This window comes from Hippocampus guttulatus, chromosome 21, assembly GCF_054856545.1.
Source record: "Hippocampus guttulatus isolate MCC_2025c chromosome 21, RoL_Hgut_1.0, whole genome shotgun sequence".
NCBI classification, from domain to species: domain Eukaryota; kingdom Metazoa; phylum Chordata; class Actinopteri; order Syngnathiformes; family Syngnathidae; genus Hippocampus; species Hippocampus guttulatus.
The window spans coordinates 8,358,899-8,376,600 of NC_141281.1; the positions used below are offsets into that span (position 1 = coordinate 8,358,899).

Sequence of the window (17,702 nt, forward strand, 5' to 3'; positions counted from 1 at the left end):
AATAAGATCTGACACTTCTCAAGTGAACATCACATTTCGACACCAAACTATTTTGACGCTGTGCTCCGGCTTGCCAAAATCAGTCAGCTTTTCGGGTATGCGAAGGCCCTCAACAAAGCGCCGATTCCCATTCATGGTCTCCGACTCCAAATGATGTTCGAGTCGGCGTCGACAAAGAAAGCTCATGCTCCCGCAAAGGTAGCAGCGAGCTTCTTAGTGGCGCGCATCCAGCGTCTTATGTTCCGCCGCATCGTCTCCGTTGTTCTGGAGAAAGCTCCCTGGAGTCGCGCCGGGGACGTGATAGCAATGCGCCATTAGCTTCCGGGCTGTGCGCCAACGCCATTTAGCAACGCCGCACAGGTAAAAGTGGAGGCAGTTTTCTTCCCCCCCCAACATGTACAAAGAATGTTTGGACAATGGAAATGAAAGGAAATGGCATCGGAACTGAACTGAACCAAACAACTCGGATGGAATGTATGCTAACAGCTAAGACAGAATGTATGCTAACGGTGACTTTTGGAGGAAACTGAACTAGCCAGAGAAAAGCATTGGGGAGAAAATAGCCACAGTGGTGCTCCATGTACAAGATTCACTTTTAAAAAATGACGTTATTCTTTCTTCTGGTTGTACTGCGCTGGCCAAATGTCAACTCGTTCAGACTGCAACCCAGCTTTGAAACTGACACCCCCTGTCATCCACGCCTTGCCGTAAAAGTCTCTCGAGTCCTAAAGGCATGATGTTAGAATGTTGCGGATCGATCGTCCGCGTGCCCGTGTTGATTTTAATGCGCAGCCGGCAGATGCGCCGCACCAGGAATGAAAACGAATTAAGAGCAAAGAAGAATCCAATGTGCTCTTTCTTGAAAGCGGGCTTCCATTGTACCCGATGTTGCCGGCAATCAACTTGAAGCACCACAGCGATCGATATACAAAAAAAAGGGGCCGTTGACAATCAAGCCTCGTGGCGGTCTAGTTATTTCTTTATTTTTTCTTCCTTAAATGTTGTTCGACAAAAATATAACTCGTGTGAAATGTCGCCGTGGAAAAGCAACACAACTGGAGGACATTGATGGGATTATGTTAACAAGGCGGCCATCTGCATCCTGGCAAACCTTCTTTCTCACTTGACAGCAATCCAAATGGATCACGAAACAGATTTTTTTTCTTTTTTTTTTTCCTCCAGCCTGATGTGGACTCGACTTCATTCCCGTGAAGCTTTGTGGCTTGAGTACCTTTCACGCAGCCAGCTGGTGAGCCATTGATTTCTGGGCTTTAGCCTCAGGAGATGAGACAGTTTGCATGTTCGGCCGCCAGGAGCTATAAATCACATCGATCAGCTGCCATAATAAGGCCATGCTGATACCCCCCGCCCCCTCCCTGACCCCCCTGAGGCTTGAGAAAACAATTACAGACAAAGAAGAAGCGTCAAGGAGGCCAAATGGTAGACGCGCCAATACAATCGTTGATATTTTAGTCTTTTTCATTCATACGAAGCGTATGCTAATCTCCTGCTAGCATGCTACACGTTAGCAGTGATCCTTCACCATATGAATTATGTATGGTCCTCATGAGTCATTTTGATGAGATTTCAATGTACAGCAGACATACTGTAAATCTGGAGAGTTACGCTCGGATCGCACCAAGTTTGACCAAGTTTGTCCGATGGGTGTCCAAAGTCTGTCAAAGATGTCAATGTCGGATGCATAATTTATGTTGTTTGCGACCATTTTCTCGGGCATCTATTTTTAACAATTACTAAATATTCTGTATGTTCCTCTTGTCCTGCTCACTTTTGATGAATAATTTGGGCTGCTGCCGAAGCGAAATGTTGAGAAAACTTCACCGCGGGGCCGCCGAGCCTCCAAGGAGGAGCGGTTTGATCCTGACTGGCTTCTACAGCTAATCTATCTCCAAAGCCGAACGTGCAATTGCATGTCAGTCAGCGGGCCAGTGGAGTGGATTGTCTCATAGTTGCTCGGTAAAAGACGCGTGAGTGCGCCCCAGGTGGGCTCCGAGCAGGAGGAAGTGCAACAAATCCCACGTGGACCAATGAGAAGAAAAAACCCCCCCAACAATCTAAAGCTGTATTGAAATGATTGCGTCAGTCGCGCGAGAAAGATGAGACAGATACGACAAGTTCCTGTGTTTGTCAAATCCAACTTTCCGATGATGAATCGTGTTTCCTTTATTTCCCGTCAGAAAAACGGATTTTCCCGAGAGTTCGTTAGGCACGGCTACCGTACATATTGCGAGTCAGCTTGACGTTACGTCATAAAGCAAAGCAATGCCGCGTAATGGATTTTCCAAAGAAGTCTTATAATATATATTTTTTATGTTTATGGCTATAATTTATTTATTTAAAGGAAAAAACATTTTTTTGATGCATTGTTCATCTGCTTCAAGTCAAGACACCCCAAAACCCCCCAATATGGGTCAAAGGGCTACTGAGCAAACTTTTGAGGCTCTTAATTTTACAGTTGGGTCAAAAATAACCCAATATGGTCAACGAGAGTTTGACCCAACTTTTGAGGTCATTCATTGAATCCCAAAAGCTGGGTCAGAATCGATATAAAGCGACATCCCTTTCCGGGATGAGTGGAACAGCCTGTAGGAATTTATCATTTATCATGTTGGCGGCAGTGGCCCGCAGTTAGCTAAAAACTGAACAACACCGGGAAAACAGCACTGGGCCTGATCGGCGCCATGTTCCTCTTCCCGTTTTCTGTATCGACACCCAAGCCAAACACCCCCCAGCAACCCCCTCGGTCGCCCCCCCCACCCCCACCCCCACCCCCACCCCCGCTTACCCCATCTACCTCCTGCTAGCCTCCAGTTGTCATATGGATGTTGGGAGCCAACAGGATTTGAAGGCGAGTCCGTGGTTGTGTTGAGCTCCTCCTGGGATTACCCAGCTTGGCTTTTTGGCTCCGCTTGAGACGCCGCTCTGGAGAGCTTCTGGCTTTTACGTTGCGCGCGTGTATGCGTGCGTTTGTGCATCTGCCACTTCCTCCCAGGGGGATGCGTTGAGCACAGGCTTTAGCCTCTTTCCAGTGCCATAACAAGAGCCACTTGGGACAATTTGATCACATGTAATCATTTTTGACGTTTTTACGTCAATTGTTAGCACGTGAGAAACGCTGTTTTGGAGATCTTCCGATTTCTCAACTCTCGCGCTTGGTTGAACCACACCAAGTAGGCAACAAGTCTATTTTCCTGCCTCACCATCTCGCACCTGGATTTTGGTCGGTTTTACTACCACTTCTCCTTTCACTTTCCCCTGCCCTGCTCTCCTAAGGTGCTTCCAGACTGTGTAGACATTCCAAAGAAGTAGAGAGAGTGTTTGTGGAGGAAGAAACGTATTGCGTTTGCAATAACCGCATTTGGCATCATAAATATGAAGCAACTTTAACATTTACGACGATTGTCCACGGATGGGTTTTCAGATTGGATCAGCGGGAGAACGTGCTCAAATTTAGCCCGATTGTCTGTTTTGTGTCACAATCCCATCCAGGATTTATCATCGTAAATACTGAACCGGTTTTAACACAATGGTTGACGCAGGGGCAGATTGAGGGATGGGGAAATCATTCTTACAGAAGAAAACAGACAATAATCGCACAGGCTAATCTTCGAGATTCACGATCGCTGGCCATCATGTTTGGTTCTCATCGCGGTAGTCGGCATAAAAGTGTGGGACGATCCGGGTGTTTCAAAGCAAAGTCACGCTCGGCGTCGATCTTTGATTTGAAGTTAGCTCATCGTGAAGAAAGCAGCGCTCTAACGAGCCAGAATAAAAAAATGCTGACGATGCCGCCTCTCGGGCATCGATATTTGGTGTAATTATATCCTGAGAGGAATTTCTGTGTCATTTTTTTTTTTCCAGGGCAGAAAGACAAGAGAAATGTTTTTATTTCTTCCCCATCCGCGGCTGTAATTATTCGTAAACTCCTTCTCACGCCTCCTCCCCCGTGGCAGGAGATTGACAGGAAAATAAAGGTTGTTGTTGTGACGCCGGCGCGCTCCTCGCGCAATTAGAACAAATGTCAGCCGTGTAAGAAGAAGAAAAAGGAGGCGCTAATTGAAAACATAAAAAGATCCCTCAATTAAGTCTGGAGGCGAGCGAGCATGCAGCGGCGAATTATTTGCATTGTTTGGCGGCGGGGAAATTGCCGAATGGCCCATAAGACAAACAGAACCACCTCGGCGGGGAGTCGCACCCAACAACATCAAAAGCAGAAAAGCGCGGAGCGCCTCTATCAATCGGCACTAATTCACCCACAGCAGCTGCTTTGAAGGAGACAGAAGCATTCCCCCCCCCCCCCCCCTTCGCAATTTACAGCAGTTCCCAGAGGTCTTAATAGCACGTCTGTGGCATACTTTCATCAAAATACCCCAAGGATCAACAATGGGGAAATTGGCTTGTTCTAGGGGTGGAGCTGTCTCTTGCAATGAGCCAGCCCGGCGCTGGAATAGTTTAGGATTTAAAACAATTTTTTTTTTCAGTTTGTTTGTTTTGACAGCAGGTTGGTTCATTTTTATATTTTTGAAAATGCTTTAAAAAAAAGTTTTAGTATTATTTAAAAAAAAATCTAATACTAAAACTAATGGAGTATTTGTCTAGTGAAAATTAAAAAATATTTATATTTATAAGGTGTGGCTTTGCTTATTTTTAATTTTTTAAAAAGCATTTTCGTTTGGAATTGATTCCGTGACCAAAAAAACCCCAAAAAACATTTGGTTCATTTTTGTGAACTACAATAACCTGGACGACCAAAGTGCTTGCTAATTCCTCTCATTTGTTCATTTGTACTTGCAAAAAGCAAAGCCCAGCCGGAGAGAAAAGCAAAGCGAGCAGCCAAGACCACGAGCACCCAACCAACAACTTCACGGCAATCAGGTAAGCGTCGTTCATGAGAACCCCTTCAGGGACCTTTCCCTTTCAGGGACAGCGGTTACTACAGTGGACAGCTTATCAGGTTATCAGGTTACAGGTTATCATTATTTGTGCATGAAATGGTTGAAACCGCTTTTGATCATATCCTTTTTCCGATTGCCGGGCCCTGAAATGAAACTCCTGAAATAAAAGGAGATGAATGGAGAGCCATGGGAGACAGACACCAAAAGTAATAAGAGCATTCAACAAAAAAAAAAAAAAAAAACCCCAACACAAGTCAGAGAATGTCACAGTCGTACTTCCACGAAACAACAACAATTTATTTCCCGCCTTTAAAAAGTGACATTTTCATAAAGTGTCCCCTTTAAATTGCTGCGGCTATCGGAGGAGAACCTTCTCGTGATTTATCAGGCCACACGTCAAGATTAGAATCCCGGGGGGGGGGTGGGGGGGTGGAGCAATCTGCCTCCGTCTTCCGAGAAGCAGGAAGTCGCTCACCTGTGGAAAGAAACAAAAATGACACGTGTCGGCGTCACACGACTCCCGTTTTGCACGTCTGTGGAAAAAAAAAAAAAAAGTACATTTTCCTCAACAAATGATGAACACTTTAGTTGAGCGTATCCAAAGTCGATTCTCATTCTCGAGTCTCGTTCACGTGCAAACGACAAGCAATGAAGACCTCTGCGGCACATGCCTTTCTGTGACTCTTCCAGTTCCTCTGGTGCAACCCGCCGACGACATTCTAAGTTTAGAGAAAACTTCCTATTGAGATCACTTGCTAGGAGTCGTCTTGGGATTCATGCTGTGAACTTTGCTATTCATCTCCATGTTGTCAAACGTACTGGAAACACTGAACGGTTAAAAGGTCAGAGGTCGCATAAAGTTCAGCTGTTCAGGGTAGAATTGTACATTTTAAATTCCTCCTGTAATCTCACCGAAACGACTTTTTGTGAGTAGTTCGTGAGGTGAAAGTGACTTTTCACAAGCTCGTATACAAGTCGTCGTACGTTTGGAACACCTGCGCACGTGGATTTCGGCGTCTTCGTAACCCGCCTGGTCTCCCCCGGGAACAAATGCATGAAAGAAAACAGACTTTTGACGGCACGCGCCAAGTGGACCCAGGAGCTTGTTTATCGGACAATAAGAAGAAGAATCGGCTTTGAGTGCTTTTTTTAAGTAGCATCAAATCCATTAGCGCATGTTGTTGTGTGTTTGAAAAATGGAACAGAAGTCCATTTGCACAGGTTGGAGTGCTTTTGAAATGCAAATAAAGTCCATCCGCGTATGTTGTGGTGCATTTCAATTCAAAATCAATCTAGCCATGCGTGTTGTGGTGCGATGGTTATGAACCCTTTTCGGGGACAACCGTTACTACAGCGGGCAGCTTATCATGTTATCGGGTTACAGGTTATCATTATTGGTGCATGAAAGTTTTAAGATGGAGTGGAGAAGACATCCGGCATATGTTTTTTGTCTCTTAAAAATACGTATAATCAATATGTTTGTCAAAGTGCCTTTAAATTGGACAATGCGATCCATTTGCGCCTTTCAAATGGATCGCACTCCATTTGCACATGTTTTTTTTCTAGTGCTTTAAAAAGCGACTAACTCCATTCGGGTTGTTCCAGTGTCTCTTAAATGGAATAAAAATCGAGCCACTCAACTTACAGTGCTTTGGAAATGGAAATCTGGACATCTAATGCCTTTCAAACATCGAATGCTCATGCTCCGTTTGCAAGAATAAAATACAGCTGTTCATGTTGTGATCCCCGCGACAAAAAAAATCCAAGACTGAGTCTGCGTAAGTCTTGCATGTACAAGACGCAGACGACGACTGGGAAATGACCACCACCCAAAAAAAAAAAATCATCTCGGACAAAAGCGGAGAAGTAGTTGATCTGCTGCTGCTGTCAGTGCGTCACGCCTGCCAAACGTCAGCCCGGCGGAAGAAAGCCGACTCAATCCGTTTACGACGTGACGATATCTCTTAAAATGGCAGCTCGCGGGCGGGTGTGCTGTGAATTTGCAGGCGTCGTTGTATTTTTATAACATTACAACTTTTTTTTCCCCACTTTTATATCGATTTTTGGAGTAGCAATGTCATGGTTCCGTTTATGACCAACAGGTGGCACCGTAGGGCCCCGACTTCTGTTATTTGGTGTCCCCGCTGTTTTGCGTTGGGGGGTCTCCAGTCTCCCCTCACTCTGGTCTTCCAACTCGGGGGCTCGGCGTATTTTGGCACTGGGAGCGCCTCCGAGTGGACTTTGCTGACTTGCCCGCCGAACCTCAGAAGCTTGGCAGGTGGGGGAGGACGACGGGGCTCTCTGGCACAGCGGCGCAGCTGAGCGCTCGGAGGTCTGCGCCCGAGATTATCCCAGTCCAAACGTCTCTCGCGTTTGTGTCAACAAATCCCAACAGGGAGGGAGGAAGGAGCGCAGGCGGCGCATTTCTCCAGCTAAAGCCTTTCTTCGCCTCGCCTGCCATTGGAGGGACATGAAAGCTCGGTTTGGCATCCTCACCTGCTCCTCCCTTCCTCTTCTGCTTCTTGTTTTTCTTCCATCCTCGCGCCCACTTCACTGCCCAAGGAGTTGCTTTCGTCCCGCCGCAAAATGTGTAGCATGAAAGCTTTTAGTGTACCAGTCAAAAGTTTGGAAACACCTCATCAACCTACCAACCCACGAACAATCTAAGCTAACCATCCAGCAAACAACAGTGAAAACAATTTGCAATGTTCGCTTGCTAGCTAGCGGTAACAATTGTAGTGATCATCGTCGAGCGTTGAGAGTCTTTTGAAGAGATGAAACGCAATCAAGGCTCCGGTCGGAGGGGAATTGAAAGTGTTCAACTCCATTTACCGTCTTTGCAACTGACTTGCGCTCAACCGCGCGGCCTCTCTGAAGTGCGCGGTGAGCGATTGAAATAATTGTCAGCGTTCCTTTTGAGCCTGCTTTGTGTCCCCTGTCGGAGAGGCTGACTTGCTGTCTAGTCTGCTTGATAACAACACTCATTGTTGTCACTTGTGCGCGTTTGTTTGGCCTCTTGAGCTGGAAACAAGGGATTAATTCTTTGGTGAGCAGGCCCTCGCTGACTTTTAGCGGGGGGGCGCGTAATCAGCTCAGCCGTGACCGAGGGGTTGAGAGCCTCTGGTTGCCACGTTGCATTTCACTTTCTGCTTCGCACATCAACCAGCCAGCGCGAGAGTAATCAGCCTCGATACTTCAGTGGCTGTTTTGATACCTCACAATACACAACTCATGTTACTGCAGCTGATCGAGCAGTTGTTGCCGTCCTATTTGTGCGTACGTTAGACTGCCCCCTGGTGGCCAAAGCGAACACACCAGAAGGAGCCCGAAATCATGACGCGCAAACGGTTTTTAACAGTCACCTAGGACCCATATTTATTAGTTTTTTTGGTTCCTCATTTTTTTTGATGTACTGGTACTGTTTTTGAAGCTAAGTAACACTTTGTCAACAGCACAGAATGTAGTTTAAAAATACAGCTTGAAAACTTGATGCTTGAAAATGGAGATCGATTGTTATTTTGTTGTGACATGGCGCACACGTGACATCACTCCGACAGATGGGAATGCAAATTGTAAAGTCCCAGAGTGCTTCACCTCAGGTTGTAAACACTCTAGTCCTCCTTTCTTATATGTTCTATCATGTACAGTCGTTTGCTCTGCGTCTTTATCTATTATTTGCCATTTATCAGTTTGGTTTCATGTACACGCATGGGGGAAAACGCAGTTTGGTAAACATTTCTTTTTTGACTGTCCTTCCCACACACTCGAACATAAAGTTAAGATATCACCCCAGCGTCTCATCACACTGAATCTATCCATCCATTTATTTATTTTTCCTCACCGTGCGGTCAAAAGGATGAAATCAATAGCGCAGTGAAAGCCTCTCTCCGGAACCTTCTTTAATTGTCCCCATGCAGGAAAAGAGCACATTCATGGTGCTGTCAAGATGAGTGCAGTGTAAATACAGCCAGACATCACCTCACACTCCACAATTTATTAGCCTTGCAAACGCACTCGCCACCGCACTCCATCAAGTTTTTTTTTTCCGGTGAGGGCTTTTTTTAGTGGACCTAAAACCGGCTCCCAAGGAACAGCGGTGTTGGCGACGACAGTATTTTAAGATGACATGTCTCCTCATCAGGCCCGCAGGAGCGCACGGGCTGCTGTTCTTGTTGTTGTGCTGTTCTAACATACCATGCAAAAATGCCATAAATGGGCTAACGGAACTAGCATCAATGTTGTGATCATACTCTTGCAAAGCGTATATTTGACCTTTGACCTTTTAGCTTTGACCGTGTCTTGCGTTTCTTTTGTTCGGGAACGTTGATCATCCTAGCTGATGACTTGATCGTGCCGCTGGCTGAGAATCCTTGCGTCGGGTATATTTATTATGTTATGCTAATTAGCCTCGCAGTGATGTCACAATTTGGCCACAATTTGGCGCAATTGAGAAGGGCGCACTCACAGACACATTTTCAAAAGACTTGATGACGCTATAATTTGTTTACAAACATGAAAGATTAATTGTCCATTTAAGGTCACAGCTCAGGAATAGTACGGGAATAGCTCAGTTAGCATTTCAGCTCAGTTAGCATACCAGCGCACACGTTCCGAATGAGAGTGAAGGTATGTCTGCGAGGCACTAAAACTTTGAAACTCATCTCAAGAGAGCTCATTTCACCTGGAGTGGCTCTCTTTTGAGAAGACGGAGGGCCTTCAAGAAAGGTGGGCGATGCCTAACGAGATGCAATCGTAACGAGCTGAGGTCACGCCCGCGCCGGGGTGGAAGTCGTTAGCCTCGAGAGCGTCGCTCAGCATCTCTGCTGAGTGTTTGTCAAGATGGAAAGGAAATGTTTCTATACTTTCAGGGCTGCAAGATGCCAGCGGGTTCGCCAGCTTATAACACATCCACAATAGATTGTCATGGACCTCCAACGCCATTGGTTCTTTACTTTGGACTCCAACATTGGGAGGTGAGCAGGTTCATTTTTGACACGAGCAGGACCCGACAATCAGCCACGATACCTGCAAAGTGGATTAGCTGTTGATGAGTGACGTCATCATTTGTGTGTTGTGTGCATCCGAAAAGGATGGGCTTGTCGTGCATACATTTATTGACGGAGCGCGTTTTGTTCCCCTGCAGAAGGAAGTGAAGTCCAAAAAGGATGCAGCGTTCCCTGGCTTTGCTCCAGCTGGACCAAATTGGGTGACAAAGTCATTCCGGTAAGTCAGAGCAATTTCCTCAGACACCCCAATCCAAGTCATTTTGTCGCTCTGGTCTTGTTTTATTGAAAGGCTGAGTGCTTGAGCCTTGATTCGGAAGCAAATGAGAACAATGTAATGCTAAAAAAAAATAAAAATAAAAATACTCCAATCATGAAGGCCGATACAAAAAACTGCACTTTTATGTATTTTTCAAAAAGGCACCAGACTTTTTGGTTTTGGACTTATGGACATTCATGGGGACAGGAAGATGCTTACATAGTGTTAGCCTGTCTATGGCGTTTTGCATTGGAATTAAGCATGAAGCTAGCGGACTTTTGTTATTAAATGGGTTGATTAAACGTTTTGGTGTTTCAGTACACAATATTTGATTGGTTGGGTGTCAGTTTTACGATGACCTTCAACTGTGAGTACCTAGAATTTATCGCAATTTGTAAAGGCAAAAATGTTTGCGAAAGCTGTAGTCAAAAGTAAAGATGACAAGCTCATCAGCATTGGAGCAGCCCAAATCCTCAAATCAACTTCAAACCGTCAGAAATCAAGCAATGAATGTAAGCCTTGCTTGCCCTGAGTTCCACTCTGCCCCACTGTTGTAAGGTGTTCCACAGGGTTCAATTTGGGGCCCCTGTTGTTTTCAATGTATTTGCTAGCCCTGGGTTCCATCTTAAGGAAATACAATATTTCCTTTCACTGCTACGCGGAGTAGCCAATTCCTCATGTGAACATCGAAATGTGTTGAACATTAGCATGTGGTTGTTAGCATGTCAAGTATGAGCGGCTCGGAACACATTTTGGCGGCGGCGATATTGATCATCAACTTCATCATCAGGATTTTGTATGCTTGCGTGTGTCTCGTCACCTCATTAATGAAGCAAGGTGGCAGATAATGGTTTTATTATCCTTGTGTGGCCAGGCGCCTCTTTAGCCGCCATATGTGTCATAATGTCTTGATTGCGGCAGTTAGCCAGGAGGCAGCTCAAAAAGCCAGCGCCCGCATCTCGCCATTATCACCGTGGTGGGGAAACAGAAAAAAAAAGCCCTGTGGCGATGAGACAAAAGCGTATTTAAGCACAAAATGGGCCAGCCCGGCAAATGCGACTGAAAAGTCGCCTTCCTGGACGGGCGTAAGTACACCATTAGGCGATGCCGCCGCTTTCATCTCTTACTTCAAGACGCAAGAGAAGATAATGAGCGCTCGTATTGGCCATCGCACGCTCTCGGGGCCTTCCATTAGCACCGCTGCCTGCAGCACTCTGTCGATGACGCCTCTTCATCCGGCTGCCGCCACAAAGGCGACGGTTCCACATGAACAAAAAAAAAAAAAGAAATAAAAAGAAAAAGAGTTGACTCTTCAACAACAAAAGCTGCAAAACTCAGATTGGAAGAAAATATGACTCTAGATGAGTGCTTGAAAAACCGCCATCAGCAAACAGAAGAGAACATGCGCTGTCCAAACTTGTTTGCAACAAAAATTTCAAGATCAGATGATTCTTGTTGAAGATCTTGACAGTTCAAGCGCCACACTTGACATTGAATGACACCAATTACAAACATGAAAAAAAAGAAAGCTGTTCATCTTTTCTTCATCTTAAGCCCGCCGTCCATCATGTGACCCAATGAGACTCCAGAAGCAGATTCGTCCGTAATTTTTTTTTCCCCTCCCTTTTTCCCATCACATGTCATTAACTCTGAAGGATCCCTCCTAACCCCATCTCCCCCCTCCAAAGTCTCATTGCGCAGCGGACTTTCATCACCTCTGACATCTTTTCCATATTTCAGTCTAATTGCTCCCACCTGCGTTAGCCACACCGTTCGCACAAGTCGCCGGCTGTGCTTTGATGCCGCTGTGTAGTTATTTGAAGTGCTAATGCTAATTTGGCACATTGCACTAATGAACGCGGAGAAGATTAGCACCAGCGCATCGAGCTAAGCCGATTCCTTCAGACGACACCCCGCTGACAAAATCTCTCACCTGGAAAGATGAAATCAAAAATGTGTCCGCTGGGAAAGTTCACCCGAAAATCTAATGTGACACGTTGAGCTTTTTTGGGCAACTTGCGATCGCGCTTTCAAGTCAACTTTGGCTCAACCTGTCCTCACTAAAATTTCAACTTGGCCAGTGAACTTACAAACGTGATCCAGTCTGCTTCATTTGCCTTCCAAACTAACATCCTGGCGACCTAGAATGGGACATGTTGACAAAAAGGGGACTTGACGCAAACATTGTAATCTGCATGCCAGGCCACTAGTTGATGATGACATTATAAAGACGCTTGTAGTTTGAGGAAAGCCGTCGTCAGTTAGATCGTCTCGCCAGAGATATGGAAGTTAGTTGAACCACTTTGACACACGCTCCTATGGTGTTCCACAGGGTTCCGTTTTGGGGCCCCGGCTGTATATTCATTGTACTTGCTAGCCCAGGGTTTCATCTTAGGGAAGCATGGTATTATTGTTTGATGGTGGCTTTCATCTGCCACATTGTCACTTAATGCATTTTGTAGATGCGTTCGAATGTCGCGTGGAAATATAGCGAGCCCATTTCCAGTTGGAGCAGCTGCCACGGCTACACGGCGGGTAAACAACGGCAGCGACATGCTATGCTCACGAGGACGTTTGCGTCTTTTGTTTTATTCAGCCACGGCGTTGCTGAGGTTGAGAAGCCTTCAGTGCGCTTGGGAGACAACAATGAAGATGAAGAGCAGGCCAACGATGGGAGGAGGACGATGAGGAGGAGGAAGAGTGAGCAGCGGGCCGCCTCTCAAGAGCCGTGGGTGCCTTTATTTTTAAACCCACCACTCGATTGTTTGCTAACGTCGAGATGGAGTTAGAGATGGAGCGTCTCATGGGACATTTACACGCAATTCATGAGAAAGTGAGATACCTGCCTGACTTTCAGCCACTCTCATTTATTGATTGTACACGTAATGAGGAGCGTGGCCTATTCATGAATCTAATTGTTTTCATTAATAGACCCAACGCCTCATCAGTTTGCACATGAAATAGAGTTGCCCTCACGACTCAGTTCATTCAAAATGCTTTCATGAATATGCCACACTCCAATTAATTTCTGTTTTCATTAATATGCCAACCTGGAATTAATTTGTTTTCATTCATAGGCCACGCGTCTCAGCAGATTGGACACCTGATGAGGAGCGTGGCCGATCACTTAATTCGAATGCTTTCGTCGAAATGCCACGCTTCAATGAAATTACGTTTTCCTGAATATGCCAAGCCCTTCATCCGATGGGCTGTAGTTTGATTACTGAACTTGACCTAGAAAAAAGTAACTTATTCGATTTATAACGAGAGAATGTGCACAATTTGGAGCAACGTATGACTTGTTAGTTTGTTAGTTTGTTTGTTTATTGAACATAAAACATATATACAGTCACTGGCAAGAATGAGGTTGTCGTCATTTTGATTCGCAGCTGGCCGATCTTAGCCCACGTCTCCTTTTAAAGGAATCTTAAAGGGGAAATCAACCCCCCAAATTTCTTTACAGTTATATGTGTCTCGACTACTCTAAACATGGCATTCTGATTAATATTGCAAAATCCACCTGCCATCTCTGGGCGGCGGCCATTTTGGCATTTTTTTGTCATCTGAAAATGACATCTCAGGGCTCAGGTAACAAACCAATCACAGCTCATCTGTTTTTTGAAGCTGAGCCTTCAGCAACTGTGATGTCATTTTCAGTCGACAGCAAGTGGCATGATGGCCGCCCCCTGTGATGGACAAAAACAAGTGGATTTTATTGCTTAACTCATATTCCACAAACATAATTCATCAGAATGCCGTGTTTAGACTCGTAGGGCTGCGTAGAACTTATTAATGTAAAGGAAATTAAGGGGTTGACTTCCCCTTTAAGGCTTTTGGAAGCCTAAAAGGGGGGAAAAAAGGAATGTTTATGTTTGATTATGTTTGAATGTTCAGCGATGAAATCATCAGCGTGACCTCCTCCGTCGCCCTCATCTTCCACTTTTTTTCCCCAAAAGCTCACATCTCGAGATGCGTCCTTATTCGTCCAATGTCGCCGAAGCAAATCAAACTCCCAGCAGCGCAAGAAAGTGGCGGGATCAGCACCTTTGTGTTGGCACCACCCCCATTTTCAACAAGGGGCGGCGCCAAGTCAGCTCAAGGGGTAGACGGTGCATTCAGCGGCGATAATGAAAGCTGTGGCGCTCGCTCCACCAAAAAAATAAATAAAAAGAAGCTGCAAACGTATTCCGCCCCCTCCGCGATTGGGATGAGCGAGGATGAAACGCTCCAGAAATGGCTGTCGGGGCCCAATGTTTACTCCGTGAATTATTGCTGGAGGAGACGCGCTCGAAGAAGCAGAAGCCACCCAAGCAATCCAAGCCATCACGACGGCAATCTTCGCCTTCATGCATAATCTCCACCTCATCCGGGGGGGGGGGGGGGCGCTTTCAATATTGCATTGATGAGGCCGTGCAAATCTCTTCTAAATTGTTTATTACAAACAAAACATGGCTGCTACCCACCACATCATACCACGTACAATTTGTTAAGTTGTGGCTACTCTAATAAACTACTACTGGCTACTCTTAAAAAAAAAAGTCATTTAATGTGTTTATATCAAGCACTCGCTTGATCACACAAATGACAAATATCCTTGTCAGTGTTTGGCATTAGCGTGCCTGCTGTGGATTTTCTTTTTTTTTTTGGGACCTCTCCTGAAAGCAAACATTAAAAATACACTGCACATATTCTTCGTCTTCGTCTCACATTCAAGTGAGGAAAAAGCACAGTGGTGTGCATATTTTAACGCGGCTGTGGGAGGATCTGAACAAGTGGAAGAGGCGCGTCGAGCACGTAGAAACGGGGGTGAGATGAGGAGAGCTCCACCAAGTGGCCAGGGCTTTGTCTTCACAATTTCGTCGTGGTCATCGTCATTCATCTTTAAGCTAGCTAACATGCTAACGTGTTTAGGTTATGGGGGGAAAAAAATCCACAGGAGCGCAAGAAGGCTGCAGCTCAGGTTCGAACCAGGGGATCACTCAACTGTGAGGCAGATTTGCCAACCACGGGTCCAACGTGCTGCCCTCAACTGACCTTGGAGTTAGGAAGGAAGGAACAGGAAGTGGATGAGATGAGGAGAGCTCCACCAAGTGGCCAGGAAGGATTATGGCAGCGGTGATGACACAGGGGGACCCTCGATTGAAAAAAACCCCCCAACATTTGAAGATATGGGTACTTGTGTACGCTGCTGATACCAAGCCACTCATAATAGATGCCGCTATACTGCGGCAGTTTGACTCATCATCTGCGCCAGGCCACAAAATGGCTGCTTAGGCGCCAAACATTAGTGCGTTCCGTCTCATTGGGCGCTCGGTGAGAACATTTGCCAGCCCAAGGTTAATGAACTCTGGATCACTTGTGCGTCTTCATCAAGTCTTCGCCATGCATGTCACAGCATCCCCCCCCCCCCCACCTCCCACCCTTGCAACCGAAACCCCCCAGACCCGATGACATTTCAAAGGCTGGTCGATGAATCGCATGCACATTCCGGCACCTTGAAACAAAAGTGTCAGGCGACGTCTTAGAGTAGCCTGGAAGGAAGAGGCGCAACACGCTCTTCATCGCATCATGGCGGAGGAGGAGGAGGAGGATGCTGTAACAGCAATAATAATAATAAATAATAATAATAATAATAATAAAGACTTGGAAGAGAGCACTTCCACCCAGAAGGTAACATTAATCCGTTTATTTTCGGGTGCTTGCTGCTTAGCGCTCGTGCCCTCAGAACATGTTGAAAATATCTTTTATTGTTGTTGTTGTTGTTTTTTTTTTGTGTCTTATATATACAAGCAGCCCGCGAGGTATACTCAGCAGAAAAAGAATCTTGAAACGAGGCGCAAGAACGGGTGATTTTGAAGCAAAAAAAAGAAGTGAGGTTTAAAAAAAAGAGTTAAAATGTGAATGTAGAATAAAGCCTTTCATGTGTTCATCACTGATGTTGATTCGAAGGAGCGAAAAGATGGGGGCCAAGTTAAAAAAAAAAAAAAAAAAGAGCTCTGACTTGAGGCTGCAAACGACCTCACATGAAGCAAGAGGACACTTTTTGATGATGAAACTTTTTCTTTGTTGTACCACACAAAGCGAAGCAGCTCGGGTTCTTACGCAACAAATTCTGGGGACATTTCACACAAAAACACTTGAACTCTGCCAAATCCTTCAAAAGTGTGCATTTTCACGTTCCACATCTATGAGTTTTTAATCAGTGACTTTTTATATATCTCCAGATATTTGGATAGCATTTTGCCTGAAAGATAAAGGGGCCTTAAAGGCAAATCCCGTCCCTTTAAAGCGACGAGGGTAGCGTTGCCAGGAGCTGAGGTGGCTGTTGAGGGTTGTGAGGTCATGAACAGATGTCCTTCGTAGCCTCTTATCTCGTTTCTATGTCCAACTCGATCGCTCACACACACACAAAAAAAAAATGTTCTGGATGTCGGCGGTTAAAAAATAAAGAAATATCAATAAAAAAAAACATGGCCTTCCGCACGGCTTGCTTTTGCCGCCCCCAAAACTCCCCCGCCGACGTCATCCGTCTTGAGGAGACATCTTTCACTCGTGTCGGCCTTGAAACTTTTTCAGGCGGGATGCTGTCCTTTTTTTTTTTTTTGGGGCGCCTTTTGCCGTCGCCTCCTGATTTATGAACACAGACGAGTTTGGCACAGAGCAAACATTAATCGCCTTTCGATGACAGGCACTCAGGCGCTGGCTTGCAGCAAAATACGTCACGGGTGTTGAAAAACTCTGCTCCGTGACGCGCACCTGACTTCAACTGGGAAACGTTCTTATTTTCACAAAAGAATTCTCGTAAGCACAATAACAACAAATCCGTCCAGTCTCTGTTGTGCTTTATTTCCTTCAGGGGGCCCCACAAAAAATAATTATGCAGCCAGTCACAATCTTGGCTCTGTGCTTTGAGTTTGACATGTATTTTCTTTTTTTGTTCTATTCACCCACACGTGTTATACAGATTTTTTTTTTTTAATGTGGCCATGTCATCTCCCGGCATGCACTTGTGTTTCGCGCCAGCAACACCTTTTGTTCACGCAGTCACGGCCATGTGACATGACTGCACGTTAGCATAATAGCGTCCTGGTGTGTTCAGAGAGCCCTGACGACCGAGCGCCAAGCTAATGCACGCTTGGAAAGATATTTTTACACTTGTTGGAAAGATATTTTTGCACTTGTTGTTTTCAGAAAGCAGCAAGACCGAGTGGGAACAGACTTCGCGGTACGTGATGTCTTGCTCATTGTGCTCCGATTGCAAATTAATGTCATAGACCCGAGCTCCCGATTCCACCGTCAAAACGCAATACCAGTACCCGCAAGGCTGAGTGGCTGTCGGGCTGATTGATTACCGGCGTAAATGCCGAAAGGTTGAGTCTCTCACCTTGCGACATTTCACACCTTTTCCTTGGGAAAAGTTTTCTTTTGGAACGCAGGCAAAAGGGAAACAAAAGTGGTGAAATGAGTAAAAAGGAGAGGAAATGTCAGGGAAACACGAGTATACAATATGCGGCACGTGGGCAG

At 45.7% G+C, this 17,702-nt stretch overlaps 1 protein-coding gene across 9 annotated transcripts in view; it reads left to right on the top strand.

The window, feature by feature from the left end:
• The window catches only part of rnf152 (ring finger protein 152), a 45,544-nt gene extending 32,004 nt beyond the window's left edge, over positions 1-13,540 (top strand). For 5 of the 9 annotated variants that reach the window (XM_086101579.1, XM_086101578.1, XM_086101573.1 and 2 more), the window contains 4 exons: positions 4,820-4,896; positions 9,785-9,889; positions 10,060-10,139; positions 12,775-13,540. The gene's annotated coding sequence lies outside the window, so the exon portion shown is untranslated. Of the gene's footprint in view, positions 1-1,182; positions 1,250-4,819; positions 4,897-9,784; positions 9,890-10,059; positions 10,140-12,774 lie in introns of all 9 variants that reach the window. The other 4 variants (XM_086101577.1, XM_086101576.1, XM_086101580.1 and 1 more) reach the window with 3 other exon arrangements.
• The last annotated feature ends 4,162 nt before the right edge of the window (positions 13,541-17,702 follow it).